This window comes from Haliotis rubra, unplaced genomic scaffold (assembly GCF_003918875.1).
Source record: "Haliotis rubra isolate DU_JTF1 unplaced genomic scaffold, ASM391887v1 Scf497, whole genome shotgun sequence".
Lineage (NCBI taxonomy): Eukaryota > Metazoa > Mollusca > Gastropoda > Lepetellida > Haliotidae > Haliotis > Haliotis rubra.
Window position 1 is genome coordinate 1 of NW_025767187.1, and position 27775 is coordinate 27775.

Sequence of the window (27775 nt, forward strand, 5' to 3'; positions counted from 1 at the left end):
GGATCTCCAGTTTACCAGACCGACGCCTTACCATTTGGCCAAGGAGGTGCACAGCACAGCAACGTTTACGTTTACTTCACATGCATGGTCCTTGCTGATAGTCAATCGAATTCTGACACATGTCACTGAAAGTGAAAGGCAAAGCACATAATACATGTTGTACATAACTGACGTTTCCTTTAATAATTTTGCTAAAGGTAAGTGGTATCTTCCTAATATTTATCTGAAGTAAGATTGCAATGCTTTTCATCCTTGTTATTCTTCATTTGGTCACAAGAGAAATTTCGAAATGAATAATCAAGTGAAACGTATCAAATTGAGCCTGCACCTTTCATATAGATAGTTATGGATTCGTCTCCATTCGTCAGTATAATTTTCTCAATTGTTGTTGTGAAGTTTACATATGTGATATGTGAAATGCCTTCCACATGCGTTTGTTCACACTCATCCTTTTTTCCAGGGATGTACCGCATACGCCTATCTGCATGATGATAAGGGAGAATTTATCTTGTTAGTACAATACTGTGGGATCCGACCTCTCGTGTATGTTTCGTTGATAGCCAAAAGAATGAGCCCCGACTGGGGATTGAACCCAGGATCTTCGGTTTACGAGACCGACGCCTTACCACTTGGCCACCGAGGCTGATGGATTGGCTATGGTTAGCTTGTAAGACTTACATGTTCATTGCTAAATGCCAATAGATGTTCGTCCATTTCTTAGTGCAACTAAGCAGTGCAAACCAGGTGAAATACGACTGTGAATACTGAGTGGTCAAAGTACTGCAAGTATGAAAGAACTCTAGTAGAAATCAGGACTTAGACTAAACTGGTTACAGCTACTATCATTCATAGTTTCTTCAAATGTATGTCAGTTAGTGTTTGCATAAAGTACACGTGTCTATATTTAAATGGTCAAGCTATTGCATATTCCAATTTAAGTATGAATTCTAGTTCGTCTTCTTCAATAAATCATAGAACTTCCTGTATGTATCTTGTCAATAATTTCTGGAGAATAAATTGTCATCTTTCAAAATGAAGGATTACTGCAATCGATATCAGAGTACAACATCTGCTGTATTCAAATATGCACCATACCAATTAATTGATAATATTTCTACAAAAGAAAAGCCCCGACTGGGATTTGAACCCAGGATCTTCGGTTTACGAGACCGACGCCTTACCACTTGGCCACCGAGGCTGACAAAGGCTGAGCAAACACAATCATTTGAAGAACGCGCTATTTGAGCCATAGATAAGTGACAAATGATACCCGAAGGTCATGTGATTCAAATATGTACTAAGTGTTATGAGCGTCCCTGAAATGTACGCCAAATATATGACGTATACTCTAATGTCAAACTCAGTTCAAATTGCTCTGAAATTAAGCTCTTAGAGACAGGATCTATACACAATTTGCACACTTGTAAAATACGTTCAGCATACATTTTTCAGTGTATTGCATCATTATCGTTAGCCCTATAATAATAATAAGTTTTCCTGCAACACAAATTCTTGACCGGTTAAACGAAACAATATCATAGCTGCAGCATTCAGTTTCTTTGATACGTGTCAGTATCTTTAAATGAGTCGACTGCATATGGGGTGTGATGGGTATGCGTCTGTTAACTTTCTGGGATCTCCAGTTTACCAGACCGACGCCTTACCATTTGGCCAAGGAGGTGCACAGCACAGCAACGTTTACGTTTACTTCACATGCATGGTCCTTGCTGATAGTCAATCGAATTCTGACACATGTCACTGAAAGTGAAAGGCAAAGCACATAATACATGTTGTACATAACTGACGTTTCCTTTAATAATTTTGCTAAAGGTAAGTGGTATCTTCCTAATATTTATCTGAAGTAAGATTGCAATGCTTTTCATCCTTGTTATTCTTCATTTGGTCACAAGAGAAATTTCGAAATGAATAATCAATGAAACGTATCAAATTGAGCCTGCACCTTTCATATAGATAGTTATGGATTCGTCTCCATTCGTCAGTATAATTTTCTCAATTGTTGTTGTGAAGTTTACATATGTGATATGTGAAATGCCTTCCACATGCGTTTGTTCACACTCATCCTTTTTTCCAGGGATGTACCGCATACGCCTATCTGCATGATGATAAAGGAGAATTTATCTTGTTAGTACAATACTGTGGGATCCGACCTCTCGTGTATGTTTCGTTGATAGCCAAAAGAATGAGCCCCGACTGGGGATTGAACCCAGGATCTTCGGTTTACGAGACCGACGCCTTACCACTTGGCCACCGAGGCTGATGGATTGGCTATGGTTAGCTTGTAAGACTTACATGTTCATTGCTAAATGCCAATAGATGTTCGTCCATTTCTTAGTGCAACTAAGCAGTGCAAACCAGGTGAAATACGACTGTGAATACTGAGTGGTCAAAGTACTGCAAGTATGAAAGAACTCTAGTAGAAATCAGGACTTAGACTAAACTGGTTACAGCTACTATCATTCATAGTTTCTTCAAATGTATGTCAGTTAGTGTTTGCATAAAGTACACGTGTCTATATTTAAATGGTCAAGCTATTGCATATTCCAATTTAAGTATGAATTCTAGTTCGTCTTCTTCAATAAATCATAGAACTTCCTGTATGTATCTTGTCAATAATTTCTGGAGAATAAATTGTCATCTTTCAAAATGAAGGATTACTGCAATCGATATCAGAGTACAACATCTGCTGTATTCAAATATGCACCATACCAATTAATTGATAATATTTCTACAAAAGAAAAAGCCCCGACTGGGATTTGAACCCAGGATCTTCGGTTTACGAGACCGACGCCTTACCACTTGGCCACCGAGGCTGACAAAGGCTGAGCAAACACAATCATTTGAAGAACGCGCTATTTGAGCCATAGATAAGTGACAAATGATACCCGAAGGTCATGTGATTCAAATATGTACTAAGTGTTATGAGCGTCCCTGAAATGTACGCCAAATATATGACGTATACTCTAATGTCAAACTCAGTTCAAATTGCTCTGAAATTAAGCTCTTAGAGACAGCATCTATACACAATTTGCACACTTGAAAAATACGTTCAGCATACATTTTTCAGTGTATTGCATCATTATCGTTAGCCCTATAATAATTAGTTTTCCTGCAACACAAATTCTTGACCAGTTTCACGAAACAATATCATAGCTGCAACATTCAGTTTCTTTGATACGTGTCAGTATCTTCAAATGAGTCGACTGCATATTGGGTGTGATGGGTATGCGTCTGTTAACTTTCTGGGATCTCCAGTTTACCAGACCGACGCCTTACCATTTGACCAAGGAGGTGCACAGCACAGCAACGTTTACGTTCACTTCCCATGCATGGTCCTTGCTGATAGTCAATCGAATTCTGACACATGTCACTGAAGGGGAAAGGCAAAGCAAGTAACACATGCTGTACATGACTGACGTTTCCTTTAATAATTTTGCTAAAGGTAAGTGGTATCTTCCTAATATTTATCTGAAGTAAGATTGCAATGCTTTTCATCCTTGTTATTCTTCATTTGGTCACAAGAGAAATTTCGAAATGAATAATCAAGTGAAACGTATCAAATTGAGCCTGCACTTTTCATTAAGATTGTATTAGATATACATCGATATACCTCTACAAAAGAAAAATCCCTGACTGGGATTTGAACCCAGGATCTTCGGTTTACGAGATCCTACAACTATCCACTGAGGCGATAATACAACAATGTTTATGTTTATTTCTCACGCATGGTTCTTGTTGATTGTTACTCGAATTCTGCCACGTATTTAGATATGTATGTAGATATGTACGTCTTCCATCGGGTTATATTACCGTTGCCGTCTTTCGTCCAAATAACGTAACATATTTCGTTTATTTATTTAATCTCCCGTTATATACAAAGGCTAACATGACAATACGTGTTATTGTCCCATCTGTTCATAGCACTTTTTATTGTGAAACAAAATGAGCCCCGACTGGGGATTGAACCCAGGATCTTCGGTTTACGAGACCGACGCCTTACCACTTGGCCACCGAGGCTGACGCACACTGTAGGTCGTGTTTTCGCTTTGTATTGTCGTATCTAACCTAGTAGTCACCGACGAGTGACACCTGGTCCATGTAGGTCACGAGATACAGGTAATACTGACTCGCGCTGAGCCGCGCACTGAAATCCATAACTGCGTGAACCTCATGGAATAAAGGCCAAAGTCCATTCACTTGTGAAGGCCCTACGAGGTGTAATATAACATATCAAGTGTTACTGTATTTCAGTGCCCGTATGATTGTTTGTTAAATAGTGTTCGTTTATACACGCTTCACACATTTATGTCAGGCTTGTAGTGAAGGAATGGGAATACAAATCTAAATGGTTGTCCCTTAGGCTTGAGTGTACCCTCACTATCAAAGTATGTGTGTAGATTACAGTTAAACCTCGTCAGTCGAGACTCCGGTTATCCGGATATCCCACGAAGCGGGCGATTTATTTTGAGATGAGTATATTCAAGCAAAGGGTCAATGCACCTGGTGTGTTACTACTGAACGGTTTAAATTTTCCTAATTTTTCAATCACAATGGTACCGGTGTTTCGCTGTATATGTATATGTTTGACAACTATGCTTCACACATAGATCGGTGAAGATCCGGGTTAGGATATTGATCTGCAGTAACCCATGCTTGTCGTAAGAGGCGATTAACGGGATCAGGTGGTCAGGCTCGCTGACTTGGTTGACACATGTCATCGGTTCCCAATTGCATAGATTGATGCTCATGCTGTTGATCACTGGATTGTCTGGTCCAGACTCGATTATTTACAGACCGCCGCCATATAGCTGAAATATTGCTGAATGCGGCGTAAAACTAAACTCACATAGTTAAATCGTCTTGTTTAATAAGTGAATGAGTGAGTGAGTGAGTTTAGTTCAATGCTTCTTTGAACAGAATTCCAGCTTAAACAAGATGTGTCAACGGTGTGTGGTTAGGAAGCGATCCGCGTCTCAGATGTTTACAATGTTGATGAAACCCACGCCCATGCAGGATGCTGACAGATCTATGCCACGTAGTCGAGGTGAATTTGATCCAACGATCACCTTTCTGCCGTGCCAAGGGGGCGCAACTCTGTTCTGTCGTTCGAAGCGCCATGTCCCTGTTGTTGAATGACATCATAAATGAATTACAGTTCAGCTGGACTGAGTGAGTGGTTATTGTTTACGCCGCTTTCAGCAATTTACCCGCAAATCATCAACGTCTCCAGAGGGAAAAGCCATTTGCTAGATATTTTTCGATTATTGTTCACACTGTTTTCCCAAACTAACGATTTCCCTTAACTACTGAATATCAAAGCATGTGAATACACGCTGACAAACGAAAACGCTTGTTAAAATCATTACTATGCCTGCCTGCCTCGCATAAACGAAGTTCCTAGTGATAACATGCAGGCGCTACCATCATTATGGTCTATGTTATTTCAAATTATTGAAAATCAAACGCGAATTACAATAGATGAAGGTAATATTATAACATTTAGAGACTTTTATCGTTCGAGGAATATATCCGTCGATATCTGCATCCGATAAATCTGCAACTATACAAAGAAACGTGTTGGATGTCGGTTGTCCTTGTAACATTATGACAGATTGTTTCTGTGAAGTTGAACGATGGCAAAGTTGGCACACGTTTTGGATCACGACTATTATACAACATACGGCGTTACGATACAGATCATTTAGGTGCTGCTGTTCATAAGGAAAGGTATAAGGATATATACTCATGCCAATAATGGTTGTCACCCCACTCCCCAACCCAACCCCACACTCACCTCACACCCCCACCCCACACCTCCTCTCCAATTAAAAAAATTGAAGGGGGTGACAACCATTATTGGCATGAGTATATATCGGAACGTAATAGTTTAGTGGAAAAGGTTATATCCCAAAATTGTGTCCAATTTAACATTCTAATATTTGAAAAACCTTTTTAGTGTACATTATGAAACGTTTTCGTTTCTCAACTGATCACGTGAGTTGTTTGTTTCAGAGAAGTGTCAAGTGGATCTCGACAAGTGGCCGAAATAGCACACGTGACAAATATTTTCATTATATTTATTAATAAAACTCTATTGAGTTAGATAGCAATGATCGATCAACGTATCATCTGCTACGCCTTTGAACGCGTTTTGTTTTTAAACATATTTTATTGATATAAATGGTCAATGGGTTTGGGCAAAAGTTGTTTAACTTGGGTGGCTCTCTCCTTCATGCATAAATACAGATATTGATTTGTTGTTGATGTTTAAGATTTGGAACATTTTGACGCAATTGTCTGCCTGGTCTAGTAAAACTGCAATTGAGAAATTCACTTTTTTAAGATTAAAACTATTTATAAATCAACATATTACAGATGAGTGATTGAGTGAGTTTAGTTTTACATTGCACTCAGCAATATACCAGCTATATGGCGGCGGTCTGTAAATAATCGAGTCTGGACCAGACAATCCAGTGATCAACAGCATGAGCATCGGTCTGCCCAATTGGGAACCGATGACATGTGTCAACCAAGTCGGCAAGCCTGACCACACGGTTCCGTTAGTCGCCTCTTACGACAAGCATGGGTTACTGAAGATCAATATTCTAACCTGGATCTTCACGGGTCATATTACAGGTTCATTGTTGAGTTTGATCATTGTTTTACACAACTCAGTTGGCCTCGCCTCTCTTGTTCACTGCATATTGCATAACATATTCACCACATCAGAACTATCTTGTACCCAATCACAGATTGAAGGGTTGCACCAGACATCAGAAATGGCAGATTGGAACCACCGATGGTCACATATCCTGTACCTCTTCATCCAACAGAGTGTTGGTGACGGCACGATGGTTAACATGCGCTGTTTCAGTTGCAGTCTAATCTGCAGGACTGACTGGTAATACCACTGATTTTATCGCTAATGAAAATATCTTTGTCAAGTAAATGTTTTCATTATTCAAAATTTAAAAATGATCTATTCGATGAAGTATACGTATCATGTGTTAAGATAAAGAAATTTAAGCGATTACTACCAAGATTCCGATGTTTATTTCACGATTTATTGATTGAAATAAATATAAAAATGTTTTTAAAAAGAAGATAGAATATTTACACTTTGTAATTTAGATGAAATTGAAGACGAATATCACTTTCTTCTCATCTGTCCATCGTAATATTCAATACGTTGTAAATGTATCAAAATGTATGTCCATCCAAGTATTATAAAATACTCTACTCTATTTTTTAAATCAAAATATATTATAAAATCTTGTCATGTTCATTCACAATGCAATGCTTTATCACTGTAATGTAAATATATTTATTTATGTAATTCCCCATTATATATGTATATGTACTATAGGCCTGTGGCCTCTTCAGTACGAAATAAAGATTGATTGATTGAAAGTCATAAACTGACCATCATTTGAATGACGACAAACACACAGGTGTAGGGTTCCGACTCGTAGATGCCAATAGCCAGGTGATTTCTATACAATATATATATTAGCTACCTGGTACATAAGGGTGCTGCTGCTTTGGGTATTTTAATTCATCTTCGATTTCCTTTAGCTGATACTTTGCTCACTCTCTTTTATGACCCAATTGGAACCAGGAGGGGTCAAAATAACGACATCCGATGAACCCTACAATTCTTTTGTCTGTATATATTGAAAGAAATTTGTTGGGAAAGTGAGACACAACGGAACGAAGCCAGAGACATTTAAGACAAACACATTAGACACAATAATATCCACACAATTAGTGATTGAGTATGGTTTTGCGCCGCTGTTAGCAATATTCCAGCAATATCACGGCGGGGTACACCAGAAATGGGCTTCACACATTGTACTCATGTGAGGAATCGTTCCCAGGTCTTCAGCGTGACGAGTGGACGCTTTAACCATTAGGCTACCCGCCGCACTTCCACACAATTAACAAAATCAAGCGCATACCTGTTACGATTATTTTCACACGAACTTGAGCTCAAAGGTTCTGAGCCTACTATGAAATATGTGCGGTACCCTGGAATAGTTTGCATATGTACTTTCCGTGCTAAAAACTGCCTTTTAACTTGTCAACAAGTTGCCCGAACTGCAAGGGCTTAGATCTATCCATGTGGTCAGGACATGTCGTCAACTGTAACTGACTTTGCCACTGTTGACAGACAACAGTGAAAGCCAAGGGTGAAAGAAACAGCTTCGAGACAAAACACTCAACTGACGCTTCTATGGAGAGTGTTGATAAATAATTGATATGATTATCACCCAGCCAAGGAGGTAGGTATGAGTCATTAAGAGAGTTGAAAACATTCTCACAAATGAACTGTGCATGAGATAGGTTAAATAATGACTCTTAGGCTTCTGACTCCTGATCAGAACGCTGAAGGTCTTTTAACTCGAATTAAAGTCATTTGGAAATAGACCCAGCTGATTTTGTTCTGTGCGTACACAGGTGTATTGTTGCCATGGCTGAAATGCTACTTGAAATGGCCAGCAACTCTCTGGAACCAGTATTGTGGTTTGTCACCTGTCTAGGTAAGTGTCTGTCATAATTATTGCATCAGGATACATGAGTGAGTGAGTGAGTTTTAGTTTACGCTGCACTCAGCAATATTCCAGCTATATGGCGGAGGTCTGTAAATAATCGAGTCTGGATCAGACAATACAGGGATCAAGAGCATGAACATCGATCTACGCAATCGGGATACGCCTAAAAAATGAAACTAACCAACATGACAAATGTCTATAAAGTAATATGTTAAGTTTTCAAAACTGTTCCAACAAAAACAATCATATTTATGTTACTGCTATATTTAACTGACACTTTTCCTGTTTTTAAATTATAAAAGGAGAAAAGTGCTTGGAGTTCATCAAATTGTTTGTGTCGAGTGATCAAACAGTGACTGTACAACTCCGCAACATGTCATAAAATAAATTTTACACTCTTTTACAAACCTCTTACTCTTACTAAGATAATTGGATCTTTTATGTGTATCTTTTTCTTATTGAATAATGTTACTATTGAGTAACACGTTTTTCTTACATAATTTAACCATGGCTTGTATTCTCACCACACATGAATTACATTGGGTTAGTTTATTTCCCATCCCTCTAACCAAACCATCCCCTCCCTGCTCTCATGATCAGTTCCTACCCGCCTGACTAGCTAACCCGCCCCCTGAATCCCCAATATGACATGGGTCCCGTATGTTGTTCAACATGAAACCGATACACGTAGTTTGAGTCAGATTTCAAACACATCCCTTTCTGGTCGTTACTGACAATGTCGTGTCTGTAAACGCAGTGACGTACCCGGACTACCCTCAAGTGTTTCGTCCAAGGACGATAATATTGCTCCATTTCACGGCCTTAATGAATCCCACTAAATAAAATGCACGGCCGGATTTTAACAATGATTTCGAGCCCGAGCATAATCCAATAAGCCGGTCGAACACTCCGAGTTTAGTTGACCATGAAATCCGGAGAGACCCAAGCAGCGACCATAGTCATGGAACGAGAGACTGCTGAGCGTTCGTTTGCCTTGGCCATTCAAGCGGAAACCTCGGACAATGTCAATTTTGTTCAACTACGAATTCATTCACTGTGAAATCTTTGAAGCAGAAGAAAAAACATTTTACTTTTGAAATGGTGTCTAAAACGCTTTTAAAAGTTCCCTTCCTTTCTCAAATCCGACCCAAAGCAACCAACGGGCCATGCTAATTGATATTGTTCGTTATAGGAAAATTGAGCTGAGAAAACGTTTGAGAAATTCTCTAACCATTAAATCTTTGAGAGCGGTGTCTGATTTAAACAATGAAAACACGATCACAAGCAGTGATTTTGTTAGTTTTCTTAGATGCTGTCAACACCTGTGCTAAACACACCTGTTGTTGATTTCAAAGACAGACACGGTGTTAGTTTGACAAATATTTGTGGATTAAAATTTTCAGAATCTCTAATTGAATGAATGGAGCATGAAATCGTTAAATCGCTGTCGTTCAAGAAAAGTTGCTTTATATAAAGACCCACTTAACCTGAGAAACAAATTTGCTATTAAAATCACGTTCTCTTTCGAAGGAACTTCAAAGAAACAAATAGCTGACATGCGATATGTCTACAGAGTCGTCTAACTCCACGAAGTAGAAAACTAATTAAATATAATTTGAATTTAGATAGAAATAATTATCCTCACTTTTTAAAAAAATGCAATATGAAATAACTCACTTGACACAATGCTATGATTTTAAGTCAATCGCCTGGAGGCTCGAGGTGAAAATTTGAAATGTATCACATCTGATCACTGAAGTAAACTAATGCCCGGTTTCATTTAGAAATCTCTCCAAGCTGTAAATGGATACATTTAAAGTGACCCATCATATTACATATGATTCATTATATTGGGACTGAACTTGAGTCAACATCCAACGGTTTCAATAAGCAAGTGAACTTAATTTCAAACCTTTTTCTCTGAGGGCAAGGCAATAAACTTAATGAGCTAAATGAATTGTTCATCTTCTTTCGATTTATGAGAAATAAGGGCATGGTACTTGCTAATAATTAATAAAAACACTCTATGTGCCACATGTAAATAGTTAGAAGGCTTCAATATGACTAAAATTTTGGAATCAGATATATACATGTATATCCCTTGCTTTTATTTGACAAAATTGTATGTTTAACTATGTACTATTTTGTTTAATGTCATCCTGAATAAGGCTTGTTCTGGAGAAGTATTAATGTCAGCCTTCTTGGAATGTTTACCGATGCAGATTCATTGAACAGTAGCACGATAGATTCATTCACATTTCATCTGACTGTGTATGACATGTATGGTACAGCGGAAGTAAAATGAATCATTTTACTAACTCGTTTAAATACTTATTTTCTGCCTGTTTTCATAATTTCAACCTCTGTTGAAAAATATTTCTATTTCATAAATGTGAACCCCTCAATTTGAGACGGTTTCTGAGAAATCGTTCGGATCAACAAATTTAACAAAAGCATTTTTACTGAATAATGCCATTTGTACATATGCAGACGCTCCACAAAACGAGGTTTCCAGGGTAACGAATATTAACTTAATATAATTAGTTATGAAATAAATATCTCATATATTCTCTACCACACCTATCATAAACTGAACGGTTTTGAATTGTATTGAAATGAAACAAATGGTGAAGCTTGGAGACAGGGTTATCTTCCTGCAGGTGTTATTGACATCAAAGTGTATAAAATTGTCAAGATTGACAGATCGATGTACATATCACATCTGCTATGAATAACACAACAAAGGCGATAAAGTCTTTATCAGCTGTCAAACAGGTATATATACATGCTACACCTATAAATCACCCCGACAGAATATGTGTGCAATGTAAACTTGATATTCGTACATGTGTATACATGTATTGTGTAGGTACAAGGGCGGGCAGGGTTTTGTACAAAGCGTGGGCAGAATTGGTGGATAATGCCATACTGTAATCTGCCGGAAGAAAGAAAATATACATTTCAACATTGGATTTGACCAACACTAACCAATACATTACCATCTAACATCTGACACATGGCTGTATACATTCGTTTGTATACATTTGCCTGAATCTAGAGACTGTAACCAACTGTTTCCGAACATCTGCAGTTCTGTTTGGGATGAAAGTATGTGCGTGCGTTCGTGTGCGCGCGATTGTGCGTGCGTACGTGTGACGGGCTATCGTTTGTTTAGGGTAAGCTGTTAGTACTCTAACAACTTGTCACAACACACAAATGCACACATACACACGCACACACGCACATCTAACACAGACACACGCACGAACGGATGCGCTCGCGAACGCACACATGCAATCGCGCACACACACATGAACATCTACAAAAGCCTGCGCCCGACCAACCAATTCACCCGCTTCTCCCACCCATATTATCTACAAATGTTTTGTTATGTGGCGGGGCGGTGGGGTAGCCCAGTGGTTAAAACTTTCGCTCGTCACGCCGAAGACACGGGTTCGATTCCTCACATTGGTAGAACGTGTGAAGCCCATTTCTGGCGTCCCCCGCCGTGATGTTGCTGGAATATTGCTAAATGCGGCGTAAAACTAAACTCACTCACTGTTATGTGGTTATGCAAATTGTCCTATGTGTGACCTCAGAGAGTGTAAACAGTGTCCGACAACGAAGTAAATTTGTTTATTTCTCTGCCTGGTAGATACGCGTCTTTGTTGAGCAGTCATTAACAGGCTTTAGTATCACCAAGACGCAGTGCAGTACGACATATATTGTATGCTTTCTTTCTTTCTGATGTTGAGAACAAAATATGTCCTCATTTGTTTCCCCAGAGACAGCACTTTTACATTTTACACAAATTTTACATAATTAATATACAACTAACATTCACATGTTCAATTCAGGAATCCATAGAAATATGCGTACATAAATAATGACATCATTAAAGCAGATTAAATCGACGGATTAAGCAGTAAATCGTAGGGCTTAAATATGTCATGGTATATGCAACATTTATTCAAATATATTAAACTGACATTTTAACAGTCTCAGAATATTTCAGTAACATTTAAAAGACATTGTTTTATTCACACCAAACATCTGTAAGTATGACTGACCAAGTAATTGTCCCTCCCAAAACACTGTCTCATGAATCAACAATGTAAAGAAAAATGTTAAAACATAACAAAGTGCATAAATTAGTCCAGCATCGCCCGTAAGCCACGTTGATCACAAACGATTAGTATAAATGGGTCTCAGAACCTAAAGCCGCCTAATCAAGGATGACAACAAATACAGTTGCTTTAACAGATCGGATGTGTAATTCAAGGTCTGCAGGATAAAATTGTGTTTTCTTTATTGCACCCCCAGGTAAGTGTAATTCATCTATTTTGTTTTCCATTATTACACACTGTCAAGCTTCCAAGTCTAAGCCCTAAGCATCGTGCGTTAATTTCATTAAAAGTCGCCCAAGAGGGCTATCCCCGCCCCTTTAATGAAATTAATATTGACGACAAGGCTTCCGCCTACCTTCGGTTAACTCCGGCCTTCCGGGAATTGCCGATTTAACCTTAAAAGCACGTAGGCGGAGTTACCAGCCAATCAAAGCCGGTCTTACATCGATCTCCGTATGACGTCGGTTATAGCTTCAAGGTGATCAATACGAGCCGACAGATGGTAGTTTTACGAGCTAATAGTTCCTTTTGGGGACATTTCCTGTGCACCGCCTCTATAGTGCTATTTAGCATAACTGTGGTGGGGAGTCTTTGGGCTCGCTCTTCAAGGAAGCTTTACACCACAAAGAAATATTCATGGACTTTATATAGTATTTATGAACTGACATAATGCTAATCACATAAAAGAGAATGATTTACATGAATGTGAGATTACTAGATTATTAATAAATACTATATTTATTAAATGTTAAAATATATGAATAGATGTGAACTTGAACAAAACTGGCGCCTTTTAAAAACATGTTTGTTACTTCCAAAAATAAGTATACGAGTCATGAGTATTTTTATATTCCAAGCCAAAGCTCATTTTCTATGGTAATTATATTCAGTGTTATTACGTTTATCTCGAGCTGTTATAATAAAATCCTTACAAACAAAGGCCCGTGTTGTGTGTGAAATCAAGAGCATCGCCATGGTAGGCAGGGCACATAAATGTCGTACCACCAAGTGATGTCAATCACGGAAAACACACCCGAACTATGCGGAACTTACCACGCTCACACATTTCAGATCTAACGTGAGACCTTTTACTGCAAATGGCTGAAATATACATGACGCATCAAAGACATTTCCCCACGTTTTCACACATTCAGTCAAAGTGGCATACTCCACGTCAACCAAAACCACAAACAACATTCACCACAGTTGCCCACTTCACCCGACATATGTCATCAACCCACGTCTTTGGGAGGCATCTCAGATGTCACTCAAAATGTCCAATCGTGCACACCCATATTTGGTAAAAGAAGTGTTGTAATGCTCAAAATAGTGATGACAAATTCCGGTTCAGATTCGTCAGTCATTCATGCTATAAGACACATGGATTTTGATCCTGAAGCTGACCGTTGTCATCACATGCAAGTTCACCTTAGGTATTAGCCTCGTCATATTGTTGTCATTGCTGAAATGCAAGATAAGTGTTTCGTACTATCCCTGACCATACATACTTCTAACACCGCACTGCTCACAACAGTGTTTATTTATTCCATCTCAATATATTTTTTTTCAAAATATACATACGAACGGATGTTATTGAAAGCGTCCAAAGACCTGTAGGATCTTAAATACATACACCTTGGGACATAGGAGTAAAGTATGTTCTATCGTGAAGCAAATATGTTCTGAAGCATACACTTATCATACATATATATACCAGCAGTGACGTATTTCCGTCATGTATGTATTATAGTGGTTAGCACTGCACGGTATTACCGGTATACCGCTATATCGCAATACACTTTTCAAACGATACGTGTTGCAATATTTTTTCTGAGATCCGGTATAGTGGGTGAAGAACATATGTGAAGTTTTTGGGAATATCTTTATGACTTTTTTGATTGGTATTCTAGAAGTTGGGTAGATGAAGAATGAGGACTATTTTTATGGATATAGAACTTCTTTATTCTGTATAGGTGACGTTTCGACATAGATTCTAATGCCATTGCACTTGCTTGACAACGACATCTGAATCTATCTCGAAACGTCGCCTATACAGAATAAAGAAGTTCTATATCCATAAAAATAGTCCTCATTCTTCAATATCATTATGGTTTAAATTAGAATCTACACAGACTTCCACTCACAACATATGTTTTCCTTCGTTATTCAATGACAAAACGGCATAGTGTAATACTATAAACTGTATAAAAGAGAAAATAGAATCCCTGACTATGCAAACCAATTTTGATTTTGCTGTTACCAGAACTATAACATACGTATGTCAGGAAGTTATAAAGTAGGAATCAATTAGTGTCACTTACTGTCAAACACTTAAGTTCCCAATATATTGCAATACGTATCGCAATACGGGTACCTGAATCGCAAAATATTGCCATACAAATTATTTGCCAATACACAGCTATAATAGTGGTTAGCTATGAGGTTACCGTCCATTCCATGAGTGTCTTTAAGGCATACCTCATATCGATGTACATGACATTTGGCCAGCTATAATCTCATTTCTGTTTCGTATCAAAGAAAGATATTATCGTAAGATCATATAAACGAAAGCCATTTGAAAACATCTAAACGCACCTGTTGACCCAAGGTATGCAAAAAGTCTAACGCCTCTGGGGAGGTTTTAAAGAGACGACAGTCACTGTTTGATGTTGTTTTCCATTGTTCTACCTGAAGTTTTTACCTGTGATTAACAAAGATCCTGTCGCAAGAGGACGTGGATCCGTCATCTGTTCGTCAAGTCCTAAAAAGCAAGGCAAAGAAAAGGTCTTAATTGGTTGTATCAAATACCATTTGGAGACTGTCTCCATTTATGTACTACAATATCCTGTTGAAATACTTTCTTTAGAATAAACTGACATGTGGTGGTTCTTATTTTGCGCGTTAATAAATGAACAATTTGGTCATGTGAAAACATATTACATTGGGTAATCAGTCAAGTGCAAACCTTTTTATACACATGCTCTTGACAAGCTACATACATTTGTTGTGTAGCCGCGTGTGTCTCTGTGTTTTTGTGCACAACTAATCACTATGGTAACGTCTTTGAGAGGCATTTAGTACGAATGAGTGAGTGAAATTTTACGCCGCTTTGCGCATTATTCCAGCAATATCATGGCGGGGAACACCAGAAATGGGGTTCACACATTGTACCCATGTGTGGGAATCGAACCCGGGTCTTCGGCGTGATCATGACGAGCGAACGATTTAACCTCCAGGCTACGCCGCCGCCCTTTGAGAAGCATTTAGAAGTTGGGGCACTAAGGAAGGATAACAATGTATGGATCATGGTTTGGTATAATATATATAAGAAGCGCTTTAGACTGACTGACTGAGTTTGGTTTTACGCCGCTTTTAGCAATATCCCAGCAACATCACGGCGGGGACACCAGAAATGGGCTTCACACATTGTAGAGGGGATATGCTCCAACTGTTACAAAACCAGTATTGTTATCCTTCCTTAGTCATCATGTATATTACGTTCTGTTTTGAAAAAAAACCTATCCAGTCGATGTGAGGATAGCATAACTATTGTGGTATCCGTATGTATTGATAAAATGTATTGTGGCACATATGTCTGTTGTAAATAAATATTTTATCTTTATCATCATTCAACAATGCAAATGATTGCATGCCACTGAAAACTCCTGCGAACAGAATTAAACAAATACTCGTAGATGTTACGGTGCACTTAAAACATCCGTAGATGAATAAGATACGGTGCATTTAAAATGTTCGTAGATGATACGGTACCGGTGAGCTTAAATTACCCGTAGATAAAACAGTGCATTTAATATATCGGTAGATGAAACGGCGTATTTAAAATATCCGTACGTGATACGGTGCACTTAAAATATATGTAGATGATACGGTGCCTTAAAACGTAACAAAAACAGTACCAATTTCACACCACCTGTCGGTGACACAACAGTAAGTTCATTCAAATTAAATGGTGAAGGATCTACATTAAAGTTTGACACTTTAACACTATTTTTATTATTATAATTAACTTTACAATTTTGTGACCACCTAGATTACTTACACAGGATTACTTACACACCTCTGTTTATAAAATAACTCATACGAAGTCAGTAAATAACGTCATTTTAAAAGCATGAAAAATACATTATTCATAAAATATAACAAAATCTTTTCCCTAATTCACTGTACCTTACATAACATTGTTCTACAATAAGAACACTCAATGTATTAAGAAGGGCGATTATATACGACAAATATACAGTCGTAGAAAGGGCATTGCAAATACTCCATTGTAAAACGCCGGAACGCAACGTGTGCTTGACGTGGTGTCCGCTGCCACATAATGAAGAATAATTACTCAAGCACATGGGTAATCCCTGTGATTTTTCTCAAGAAGATATATGTTTCGCACTGTTTCTACCCGGGGGCTACTACAAAAGTGTGAATGAATGTGTGGACATCTCTCCTTTCTCATTCACACTTCTCCTTCAATGATGCATCCCTTCCCCACGGCGACAGCGCGTGCCAAGGGAGGCGACTCCAGACTGATGCTTCAGACATATAAATGTACAGTGAGAAATGACAGTAGACATTTCATTATCAATTTGAACTTCTACAAATCACGACTATTAGTGGTGTTTCTACTTTTCCCAAAACGTTCACCATCATAATAGGTGAGGTGAGGTGAGGTGAAATTGGGCTTTACGTCGTGCTTGAGAATATTTCGCTCATATGACGACATGCATGCGCGTGTATGTGTATGTGCGGCTGCTTGTACTAGCCCAGACTTAAGCTGGTATTATAGTGCTAGCCCACTGAGATACCATACCGCAATGAAGCATGAATACCCCACTCAGACACATTATACTGACTCCGAGCCAACCAGTCCTTGTTGTACCCATTAATGCCGAGCGTCAGACAGGGACCAACAAGTACCATATTTTAACGTCTTTTGGTATGACTCGGTCGGGGATCGAACCCGCGACCTTCCGCTCTCGGGCGGACGCTCTAACCACTACACCACGGAGGCGGTCCACCATCATAATAACTACAATAGGACCGAATATATACATTTTTCTCACAGCAGCTATGTTTACTATACAGATACTATTGTCGTGCCCTACTGATGATGTTTAAGGAAATGTAGAAAGCCTCAGTCACTTTTCAACTTTGTACCCCACTATCTTCTACAGACTTAAGGGAAACGTCTTCATCCACGATATATATGCTACTAAACGCCGAGACCATAGATAAAGTTACACATCAGTCTTCAGATGTTCAGGAATATTTATCAAAGTTTAAAGCAAATGCCATCTGAATTTCACTGGCAGTGCAATATGTGAACTGCTGGACATTGATAACATCTCGTGAACTTTCGGGATAAGACAAACGGGTAAAAAGTAGGCATCCCCAAGGGCACCAGATGAGCTCCCCTCATGCTGATATGTCCATTCATGCATATGAATCGGAATTTCTACTCGACTGGACAAAAAGGGATTTATTTGGCCACGATGGTAAACTGAAGCGTCAGGTATGTCAATTGTCCGATACCGTTCATAAGGGCGGTTAAATAGCCCTTACTTCCACTGATTTACCCATCTGAACAAGAAATAACTGCCCTCACTAGGACCAAACTCCTCTGTTTCATATTTTAAGTCATTGCATAAAGATTCAGAGTGACAAAAACTCCCCACTAGACTGTATCACAAAACAGATGACTTCAACTTCAATTTGTCAGCTTTCCCTTCATGTCGAGTATCTCCATCGTTTGGAGTCTACTTTTGAGGCCACAATCGCACATGTTCTTTCTGCGAAGATTTCAAAGAGCCTCGTACGTATCTTGCTAAACAGTTGTTTGATCAGGGCTACAAACTTCGATGCCTTACTAGCTTTCAAAAATATATGCCCAATGCAATGCATAATTTTGACATGTACCAAAGGTTCCCGTCGTTTGTTTTTGTTGTTATTGTTTTTTTGTTCTGGTGAACAATTGTCCTGCCTTTGCATGCGTTTGTGCAGATGAGGCAATATACGCCCACCTTTTGGTAAGTATAATTATTGCTGGCAATGGTGTGTCTCACAAAAATCCATTCTATGTTATATCCATTTAGAAGACCTAGCATCTGTCACAGAAAATTATATCAACCAGATTAATAAACAACAACTTCTCACAAGATAAGTATGTCCATGTCTTTCATCGTTCGAAAAAATATTTAGTTCAAAAATATAAGTATTTATATGTCCAAAGCACTCATCAGTTACTATAAATTGTACCCTTAGCAGAACTCTTGCTACAGCTAAGCCTGTCTAGCGCAAGTGATCTCACAAGTGAAACTTCTCAATTCCCCAAAGTTATTTTACTTTGTACAGAGTACACACTTTTTATGCTCAAAGGTATTTTTAATCTTTCGTTTATGAATGGAAAAGTTTACCTTTCAAAGCTGAGTTAATGGAATGTTTATCAGGGGGATCTGTTCAGTCATCAAAAACGTAAAGGCGGGAACTGGGAAGCGGAATATTTAACAACGAAACGATTATATTTCATTTCTACAAGAACTACAAGTATTTAAATGTTATGTTTATCGTTGTATCTCTCATAGATTCATTGAGCAAAACCCGCATTCTCGACTTTAACTGTGAACGAATCAAAGGAAATATGCCATTACTGACAAAACAATAACAAATATTCATTCAATTCTAAATCACTCTTCTGTCTGGCGTCAGATTTGTATATGTTCGGTATTGCCTACTATCCCTTGGTGGTACATTGTACTACATGATAAACCTGAATCCAATAAAATCAATTTATGAGCAGAGTGGGATCCGACAAGGGTGTCACCTTTGACCAATTCTCTTTGTTCAGAGTTGTCTAGGCATGCAGCCACAGTTGTTAAACATCTTATGGATAAAAGCGAAGCTTAAATGTTGACCTTAAAGCTATAAAATGTTATGAAAAATGCTTCTGTAGATTACTGGATAAGATACTGGAGAGTTGCGTTTTTATTACAGAACTGACACGCTTTGTGTGAAGTATTTTGAATTGCATTCAAAACCACCATGAGGAAAATAGCGTATGCACCTACTCGTGAATAACACCAATGGTTTATAAGGTTATTCGACATTCTGTTATCTATTGTGAGATATTTATGCTTATGGGGAATAAATAAATTAAATATACAAATGACAACGACGTCAGCTCTGTATTTCAAACACAATCATTTCTGTACGACTCTGTGCCATCAAAAACAAATAAACGGCTTAAGTTGCACATCTTGATTCTCAACCCACCATGTTGTCATTTTAGGCGTATTGTTTCAGGCTACAGAATTCAATTATGTTTTTCATTTTGATATCAAAGAATATGCTTAAAATTCTTGTTTGTTATCAACAATGTAAACTGAATTGAGCACGATATTTCTATGTATATATCATTTTGATCGTTGTGTTCATATGTTCTGTATTTGAAGGTGTCATATTACATTACTATGTGTAAAGTAACTTCAAAGTGTGTTTGATTTTCAAGTCATTGATAAAACATGTTTTTTCTTCAACTTCAGGCTGTTCCATATGTTATGTTGTGAGCCGCCATGACGGACGTTCTGGATATGGGTGGTAGGTCCAAATCCAAATGCCTTTCCGCAAGTGTAAGCTTCTCCCCGAGTGTTTGCCAACCGTAAAAAGTGTTCGCAATATTTTACTAGTTGCAATAATTTTATAACAAATAGTTCTATCGTTATCTGCTCATGGCTAGGACCCGGGCTCGATTTTCCACGTGCTCAATATGGGACGCCCATTACCTGCGTGCCCCGTCGTGTTATTGTTGGAACATTACAAAGGCAGCCTAAAATCATACTCATTAACAAATAGTTCAAGCCTTATGATGATCAGAAAATACCGTTTTATTCAAATGTCTCTGTGTTTGGGATTTTTTTTTCATTTGTACCTTACGAAACGTCATGACCCAACTCTAGCGTCGACCTCCACATTGACATAATGCGCTTTCTAAAATCCAATTACATTTGTTCTGTGCAAGGTGTAAGGTGGGGAAATAAGCAATTACTCCATATCATTCGGTTAAACCACTTCGCTGATTAATCTCTGTTATCTGTTCGTGGGACATGAGGCATGGTACGCGTTAACGCCTGGACACACATCGACATCGGCGAGGCGTTCCAAGGCTGTACCTGATACAGGTAAAACCAAGAGGTGATCGGTCAGGATGTCGCCGTCAGCACGGTGATATCTATCCGGATGAACTCTTTTGAGCTTAAACATTTGCCAATACGTGTCATATCATCTGTGTCACACATGTCAGATAGAAATAACCGTATTTCGGGATATTTTTCGCTTCTTTACCTGTAGTTATTTTCTAGCATTAAATAAAAAGATGTTATGCTTCTCTTCAACCACAAACTGATATACATTTTTGTTGCATTTGTGACTTTACAATTATATGAATAACATCAGGATTTAAATGTTTTTTTGTAATTAAAATTACATATTCGATCTACATAGGCATTACTGTTTGTTTAGTATGCCCAAAACTTACATGGCATTGGTTTTTATCATTGTGCTAAATACTGTGCATTTACTTTGTGTATGACATTTCAATCATTGCAATGCAAGCGATAAAACTCTTTCCATTAGAAATCTCTGCCAAATGTAGAGTCCGTGTTACGATTCCAACTATATCCAGAGCATGCGGTTACAAATTACAAGATGAAGTAAGTGTTCACGAACAAGTGAGAGTATGTTCCCAAAGAAGACGGCACCAGTCACAAACACATGCAAAGGCAAGTCAATGGTTCACCTGAGTGAGTGAGTATGATTTTACGCCGTCTTTAGCAATATTCCAGCAATATCACGGCGGGGTACACCAGAAATGGGCTTCACATATTATACCCATGTAGCGGATCGAACCCAGGTCTTCAGCGTGACGAGCGGACGCTTTAACCACTAGGCTACCCCACCGCCCCGGGTTCACTTGAAAAACGGACGGGAATACATGGTACAAGTTAAATCTTTCTTGCTATTGGTGTGTCAAAGTGGGAAATTTCCACACAAAAAACGGGTTTAAAATGGATTTGTGAGCCCTTGAATATTGTAACCTTGATCAAGCGATGTCTAAGCATGAATCGTAGTGAATAATAAAGCATACAAAGTTATGGAATCCTGGAAGGGACATTGTCGCATAACCAAAGCGCGACAATGCGACAACGCGACAATGTCCCATCCAGGATTCCATACAAAGTCGACGTAAGGAGCTGACTATTTCATAATCTAGGTGTTTCCGATGCGATGCTCAGGGAAACAATAACCTGGTCCTACAAATACTGGGAAAAAAACATTTCGTCCTTCATGTCTGTTTAGATGAACACTTGACATATATTTGTATATGTTTGTGGTGGATGGATGCTTATGATTTAGTTCGTATCTAACAATGTTCTCAGCACAGATTTCGCAGGGTCATGGAAAGGGCTTTGTCGATTTCTATCATTTTGATGTTTTACTCGTTTTGTATTTTACACTCAATATGCATATATGACGTTCGTAGTGCATTAGAAACTGATTATACCATGGATGTATAACGAAACGCCAGTGGTATAGTATTGTATGTGTGTGTGTTCAAACCACAACCCATGCACCCTCCACATGGGAACGTTTGTCTTCACAACAAAGAACACATGGACTATTCTGTTCAACAGCTCGGTTATCTCATCGTCCACGTGTATCTTAACAAGCTCCAGGACTAACATGATGCATTCCAAGCATGATAAACGCTCCGTACATCCTTCTATCAATTCTTGCCATGGACGTTACTTCTTCATCGCATAACCCGTCGGTTATCACAGCATGTCCACAGTTGACACTCAAATAACGTGACGGTGTGGGTCATCTCTAATAACGATTATCCCCGACCGCTAATACCATGCTTGACACCCTGACACTAGGTTGTTAGGGGTAGGGGTCACGAGGGTTAAGCCCCGCCCCTCCCCTTCTGACACCCAAACACCTAGCACACCATCGCTTCGGGGTGGGATCCCTGACTATCTCGCTAATCAACTAATAACTAAATGCTTGGCTGGGTGGCACCTGCAGATTCAAGCCCACGAGTTGGTGTCAGTATCCGCTTGTCTGTCCCCCTCAGCATGTTTGACACAAATCAGCTGATTAGTACGTCAATGACATGATCATCATGTTGCAACTGCCCAAGGAGACTGTCATCAACGCTTGTGCTGTCACGCAGTAAGAAAAGATATGCCTTACCACCGTTTGTCGTATTCAATAAGGGTCTCCGAGCGCGTCAGAAACAGATAGAAACGTAATTGGTTGCACGTATTAAGGAAATTAACCACACTTTGCATTAAATGTTTGTTTCATTTGGCCACAAATTAATAAGGAGTGCTTTTAACATCAATTTCCGTATTACAATATTTTCAATTTCGGCCTTATGCGACAAGAATTTCAATTTTAATGTCATAATAGTTTTTTAAGAAAATTAAATTCAACCATTAAGTTTGTATTAATCTTGTAAGATATTAGAGAATTTTTTTATCATGTTTACAGAAATTGGGTTATGCGGCATTAGTTATTGGATTTTCGTGTTTCAATTTAATTGGTGTGATCTGTATATCACTGTGCTGCTGTTTCAGTAGCGCACCATTTTGAAGATTGTACATTTGGTAATTCATGTTATTGATCGAAACAGTCAGAGTATATGTAGATAATTAAAGTTCGTATACAGAAAGGTTGTCAGGAACTCCAAATACCTGCACACACAATGGGTTACCTCGTAATTTTATGGGACCATGTTTATACTTATCTATAATGCTGCTGTATCCCCTCTAACCGTAATACTACGTGAAGACATATACACATCCTAACCCTGATCATTTATAAAAACAAACCATTTTCATGATTATAAGAAAGCTCCCCTCAATAGTCAGGGATATGTCAGACAATTGCACCTGTTAACGCGTAGAAAAGGCAGACAATTGCACCTGTTAACGCATGGATATGTCAGGCAATTGCACCTGTTAACGTGCGGATATGTCAGACAATTGCACCTGTTAACGTACGGATATGTCAGACAATTGCACCTTTTAACACATGGATATGACAAACAATTGCACCTGTTAACGCTCAGATATGTCTGACTAAGCACTTGGTAACGTACGGATATGTCAGACAGTTGCACCTGTTAACACATGGATATGACAAACAATGGCACCTGTTAATGCTCAGATATGTCTGACTAAGCACTTGGTAACGTACGGATATGTCAGACAGTTGCACCTGTGTACGCACACATACGTCTAACTAAGCACTTGGTAACGTACGGATATGTCAGACAGTTGCACCTGTTAACGCACACATACGTCTGACTAAGCACATGGTAACGTACTGATATGTCAGACAGTTGCACCTGTTAACGCACACATACGTCTGACTAAGCACATGGTAACGTACTGATATGTCAGACTGTTGCACCTGTTAACGCACACATACGTCTGACTAAGCACTTGGTAACGTACGGATATGTCAGACAGTTGCACCTGTTAACGCACAGATATGTCTGACTAAGCACTTGGTACCGTACGGATATGTCAGACAGTTGCACCAGTGTACGCACACATACGTCTGACTAAGCACTTGGTAACGTACGGATATGTCAGACAGTTGCACCTGTTAACGCACACATACGTCTAACTAAGCACTTGGTAACGTACGGATATGTCAGACAGTTGCACCTGTTAACGCACAAATACGTCTGACTAAGCGCTTGGTAACGTACGGACAGGTCAGACAGTTGCACCTGTTAACGCACACATACGTCTGACTAAGCACTTGGTAACGTACGGATATGTCAGACAGTTGCACCTGTTAACGCACACATACGTCTGACTAAGCACTTGGTAACGTACGGATATGTCAGACAGTTGCACCTGTTAACGCACACATACGTCTGACTAAGCACTTGGTAACGTATGGATATGTCAGACAGTTGCATCTGCTAACCCATGAATTTGAGTTACTGGAAAAATAGTGTGAATTAATTGAGCATAAGTTGAAACCCTTACTAGATTTCGAAAATACAAACATTCATCGCTCGATAAGAAACATATTTTCCCTTTTTCCAATGACAAACGGTAAATAACGTTTATGACTTTGCATATGGTAATTCAATTCAACTTTGCTGCTTGTTAAGTTCAAAAAGTGAGAGGTCAGGTGACAGTTTTGAACCTCCTGATAGCAAAACACTTGTTCCTGTTTCAGAGATACCATCAACGAACATATAGTCCGCATAACATTATACATTATTAGACATGAAAGGTTTTATGTGTTAGTGACAAAACATCATTTAATGTTTCATATAATCACTTGCCTTCTGTACATTTTCTTATGGACATTCAGTTATCAACATACAAATTTATCATTTCCGTTAAAGAAGATGTATACTTCATACAAGTCAATATGCAACTATAGTCTTTATTGGTTTATATACGTCTTCTGTGGACATTCTTTAATCTGTTCTAAATAAAGCAGCAATTTTGCGTTTACAATCATCACCCATTCCTTTCACTGAGGTTAAGTAAACCAGAAAATTGGCCAAAAACAAACATGTTGTGATAACCACACAACCCCAGGCTGGTGACTCTTGCAATCATTACCCTATACTTCCATCTCTTAAATAGCCCAGAGACCATTCAACTATCACCAGCCATGTTCGGTTCTTTTCTCAGATTTCTTTCAGCATTGTCCTTCGGGTAGGTAATTATTAATTCCAATTCGAAATGTTTACCGCCCTTTGGATATTAGTGTAGTCTGGCTGGAGAGGAGCCAGTCTGAAAAATGTCTTTGAAGGGAACACGTCTTCTGCCGGTCGACGCCATAGAACGGTCATACTAGACTATAATGTAGCCAAGAAAACCAACTGCATAGCGGACAATTTACTCAGAAAACAACTGGTTTGTATCACAGGAGCTGGTGCCTGTGAAACCCCGCAACTCGACCAGTTTGTGGAGAGGGGTAATAGTTTGACCACGATGCCCTGGGGGAACGCCAATGCTGTCCTCCAAAGGGTGGGGATTGTGTACGTTCGGAAGAGATTCTTGCAGCGTCGCGACGTTCAGTCGTCCCGGAATGGGTGGTCGTCCTTGGAAACTCTATCGTCTACGCGAGTATAAGTGTGAGCTCGGGTTCGCAACCGACATAAAAGCATATTTGGTAACGAGATACGTAACTTCGGATACCGCCAGAGGGCGCTGTTGGCAAAGCCAGCCTCTAGCCGCCGTTTCGTAGCGGGAACAGGAAGTTGGTATACCAGGATTGCCGGATAGAATGGCGACAAGAAGAGTGAGGGGTTATGAAGTCAGGCCTGTGATAAACAAAACTGAACGATCTTCAAAAGATGGGTCGCTGTGTACTGTTTTAATTGAGACATTAGGAAGATGGAGAGTTGTGCCATCATTACATGGCTTTGTTGTCATAAAAAATATTTTACTGAGGCAATGTAAAGCCTGTAACTCATCAATTCGTTTGAAAAGTTTCTTACAAAAGATGGTAGCGATAATACGGCGTAATGCTAAATAACAATATTAAGTAATTCCAGTAAAGCGTGGAATGATAGTCTTCGTACATGCGGTTATTTAAATATTCATATGTAGTCATTGTTCAGAAATGTTTCAGAATTTCTACCACAATGTTGACGCAGAAACCATATAATACGTCAAATGACGATTTTACAAGAAAAATTGTTTGATCACAATGACACATCAAAAGATTTCATACAGTTGCAAGGTATATTTCATTATGTTGGTATGCAAGGTACGCAGAATAGGCATGAATACTAATCTGAAAAATAAAACCACAAAAGCCACACGAGTCCAGAGGCAACGGAAAAGGAGGGGACATTCAGTATCTAATGTTGTGCTTAATTATACAGATAGGGTTTACGCCAGGTACCGTATATAACAGATTCCAATAGCTCGGGGCATAGATGAGAGTGATATACTCGAGATGGTGAACTAAAGATGGCTGCACGGTCAATTAGTATGGGAAATCGGAGAAGAAATTAAAAGCCGTTTTCGTAATATTACGTTTAGTTTGACCGTGAGAGCAACGTAAACGCCGTGATGTAAACACGTGCGGTTCTTCACAGCAAGGGGTGGGCAGCTTGTCAGGAATTTATCAAAATCTACACAGAACGTTTATCTGACAATTCCAAAGTTTAAACAAGTCTGAACTCTAACTTTCCCTTATTTTCCCCCGAAGCTGTGAATCCGGCAAGTGCACAGAATTAGCCTGTTAGGAAGGTAGGAACACATCAAAGACATAAGCATTTGCATCTTCCGGTAAAACTTAAGACTTTGCATTACGACAGGTTTCTAAGTAAACACTTTATACGTTGATACGATCATCATAGGGCTGTCCATGATGTTTTAAGGACATCAGAGACCTTCCTGATCAGGTATTGTCTTAGTAGCGGAAATGTAAGAGGATGGAGACCCCTCTCACAAATTCATCTCTTGAGTTTTCGAAGTGATTTGACCTTTCTCCTCGGTCAAAATGATTGGATGTCAAAGATAAACACCCAAATGGGTGCTAACCAAGATACACAAATAACAAAGGTTGTAGAAAGACAAAGATGCTTGAAGTCACTCAGGATACCATTTTATTTTTCCAATTCGCTACAATTCCCAGATGTAGGTTCATGTCTGAGAATGGACCAAAGTATTTAGGTCCGTCGTCTATCTCATGCATGAAGGCAAAAAAGTCATCATATTGTGGTCGGATCATCAGGTAGCAAGAATATGGTGATTCTTAAAGCCACAGCTTATATGTAGATCAAGGAGGGATTAAGAAATCATCGAAATGTGTTTGTGAAATATTGTTTCTCGATCTTTGGTGATATTTGTATCAGTAAACGTTAGGACACGCAGGAATTGCAGATCATATTTCACGGGTAATGCGGCGTAATTAATTGTTGCGTTGACTAACAAATGTTTAATGGTGATTGGATATTTCCATTGTGATAATGGGTGACAGGGCTGGAAATAACTTTAAAATTGCTAGTGT

The 27775-nt window shown here is 38.9% G+C and overlaps 5 non-coding genes across 5 annotated transcripts; all 5 read right to left on the minus strand.

Moving 5' to 3' along the window:
• Nucleotides 1–571: 571 nt before the first annotated feature.
• Nucleotides 572–643, minus strand: Trnat-cgu. Its single transcript has one exon. It is a non-coding gene; the product is annotated as a tRNA-Thr (tRNA).
• A 483-nt stretch (nucleotides 644–1126) lies between these two features.
• On the minus strand, nucleotides 1127–1198 carry Trnat-cgu. The gene has a single exon. It is a non-coding gene; the product is annotated as a tRNA-Thr (tRNA).
• Nucleotides 1199–2203: 1005 nt separating this feature from the next.
• Nucleotides 2204–2275, minus strand: Trnat-cgu. Its single transcript has one exon. It is a non-coding gene; the product is annotated as a tRNA-Thr (tRNA).
• A 484-nt stretch (nucleotides 2276–2759) lies between these two features.
• Trnat-cgu lies at nucleotides 2760–2831 on the minus strand. The gene has a single exon. It is a non-coding gene; the product is annotated as a tRNA-Thr (tRNA).
• Nucleotides 2832–3963: 1132 nt separating this feature from the next.
• Trnat-cgu lies at nucleotides 3964–4035 on the minus strand. The gene has a single exon. It is a non-coding gene; the product is annotated as a tRNA-Thr (tRNA).
• Between the last annotated feature and the right edge of the window lie 23740 nt (nucleotides 4036–27775).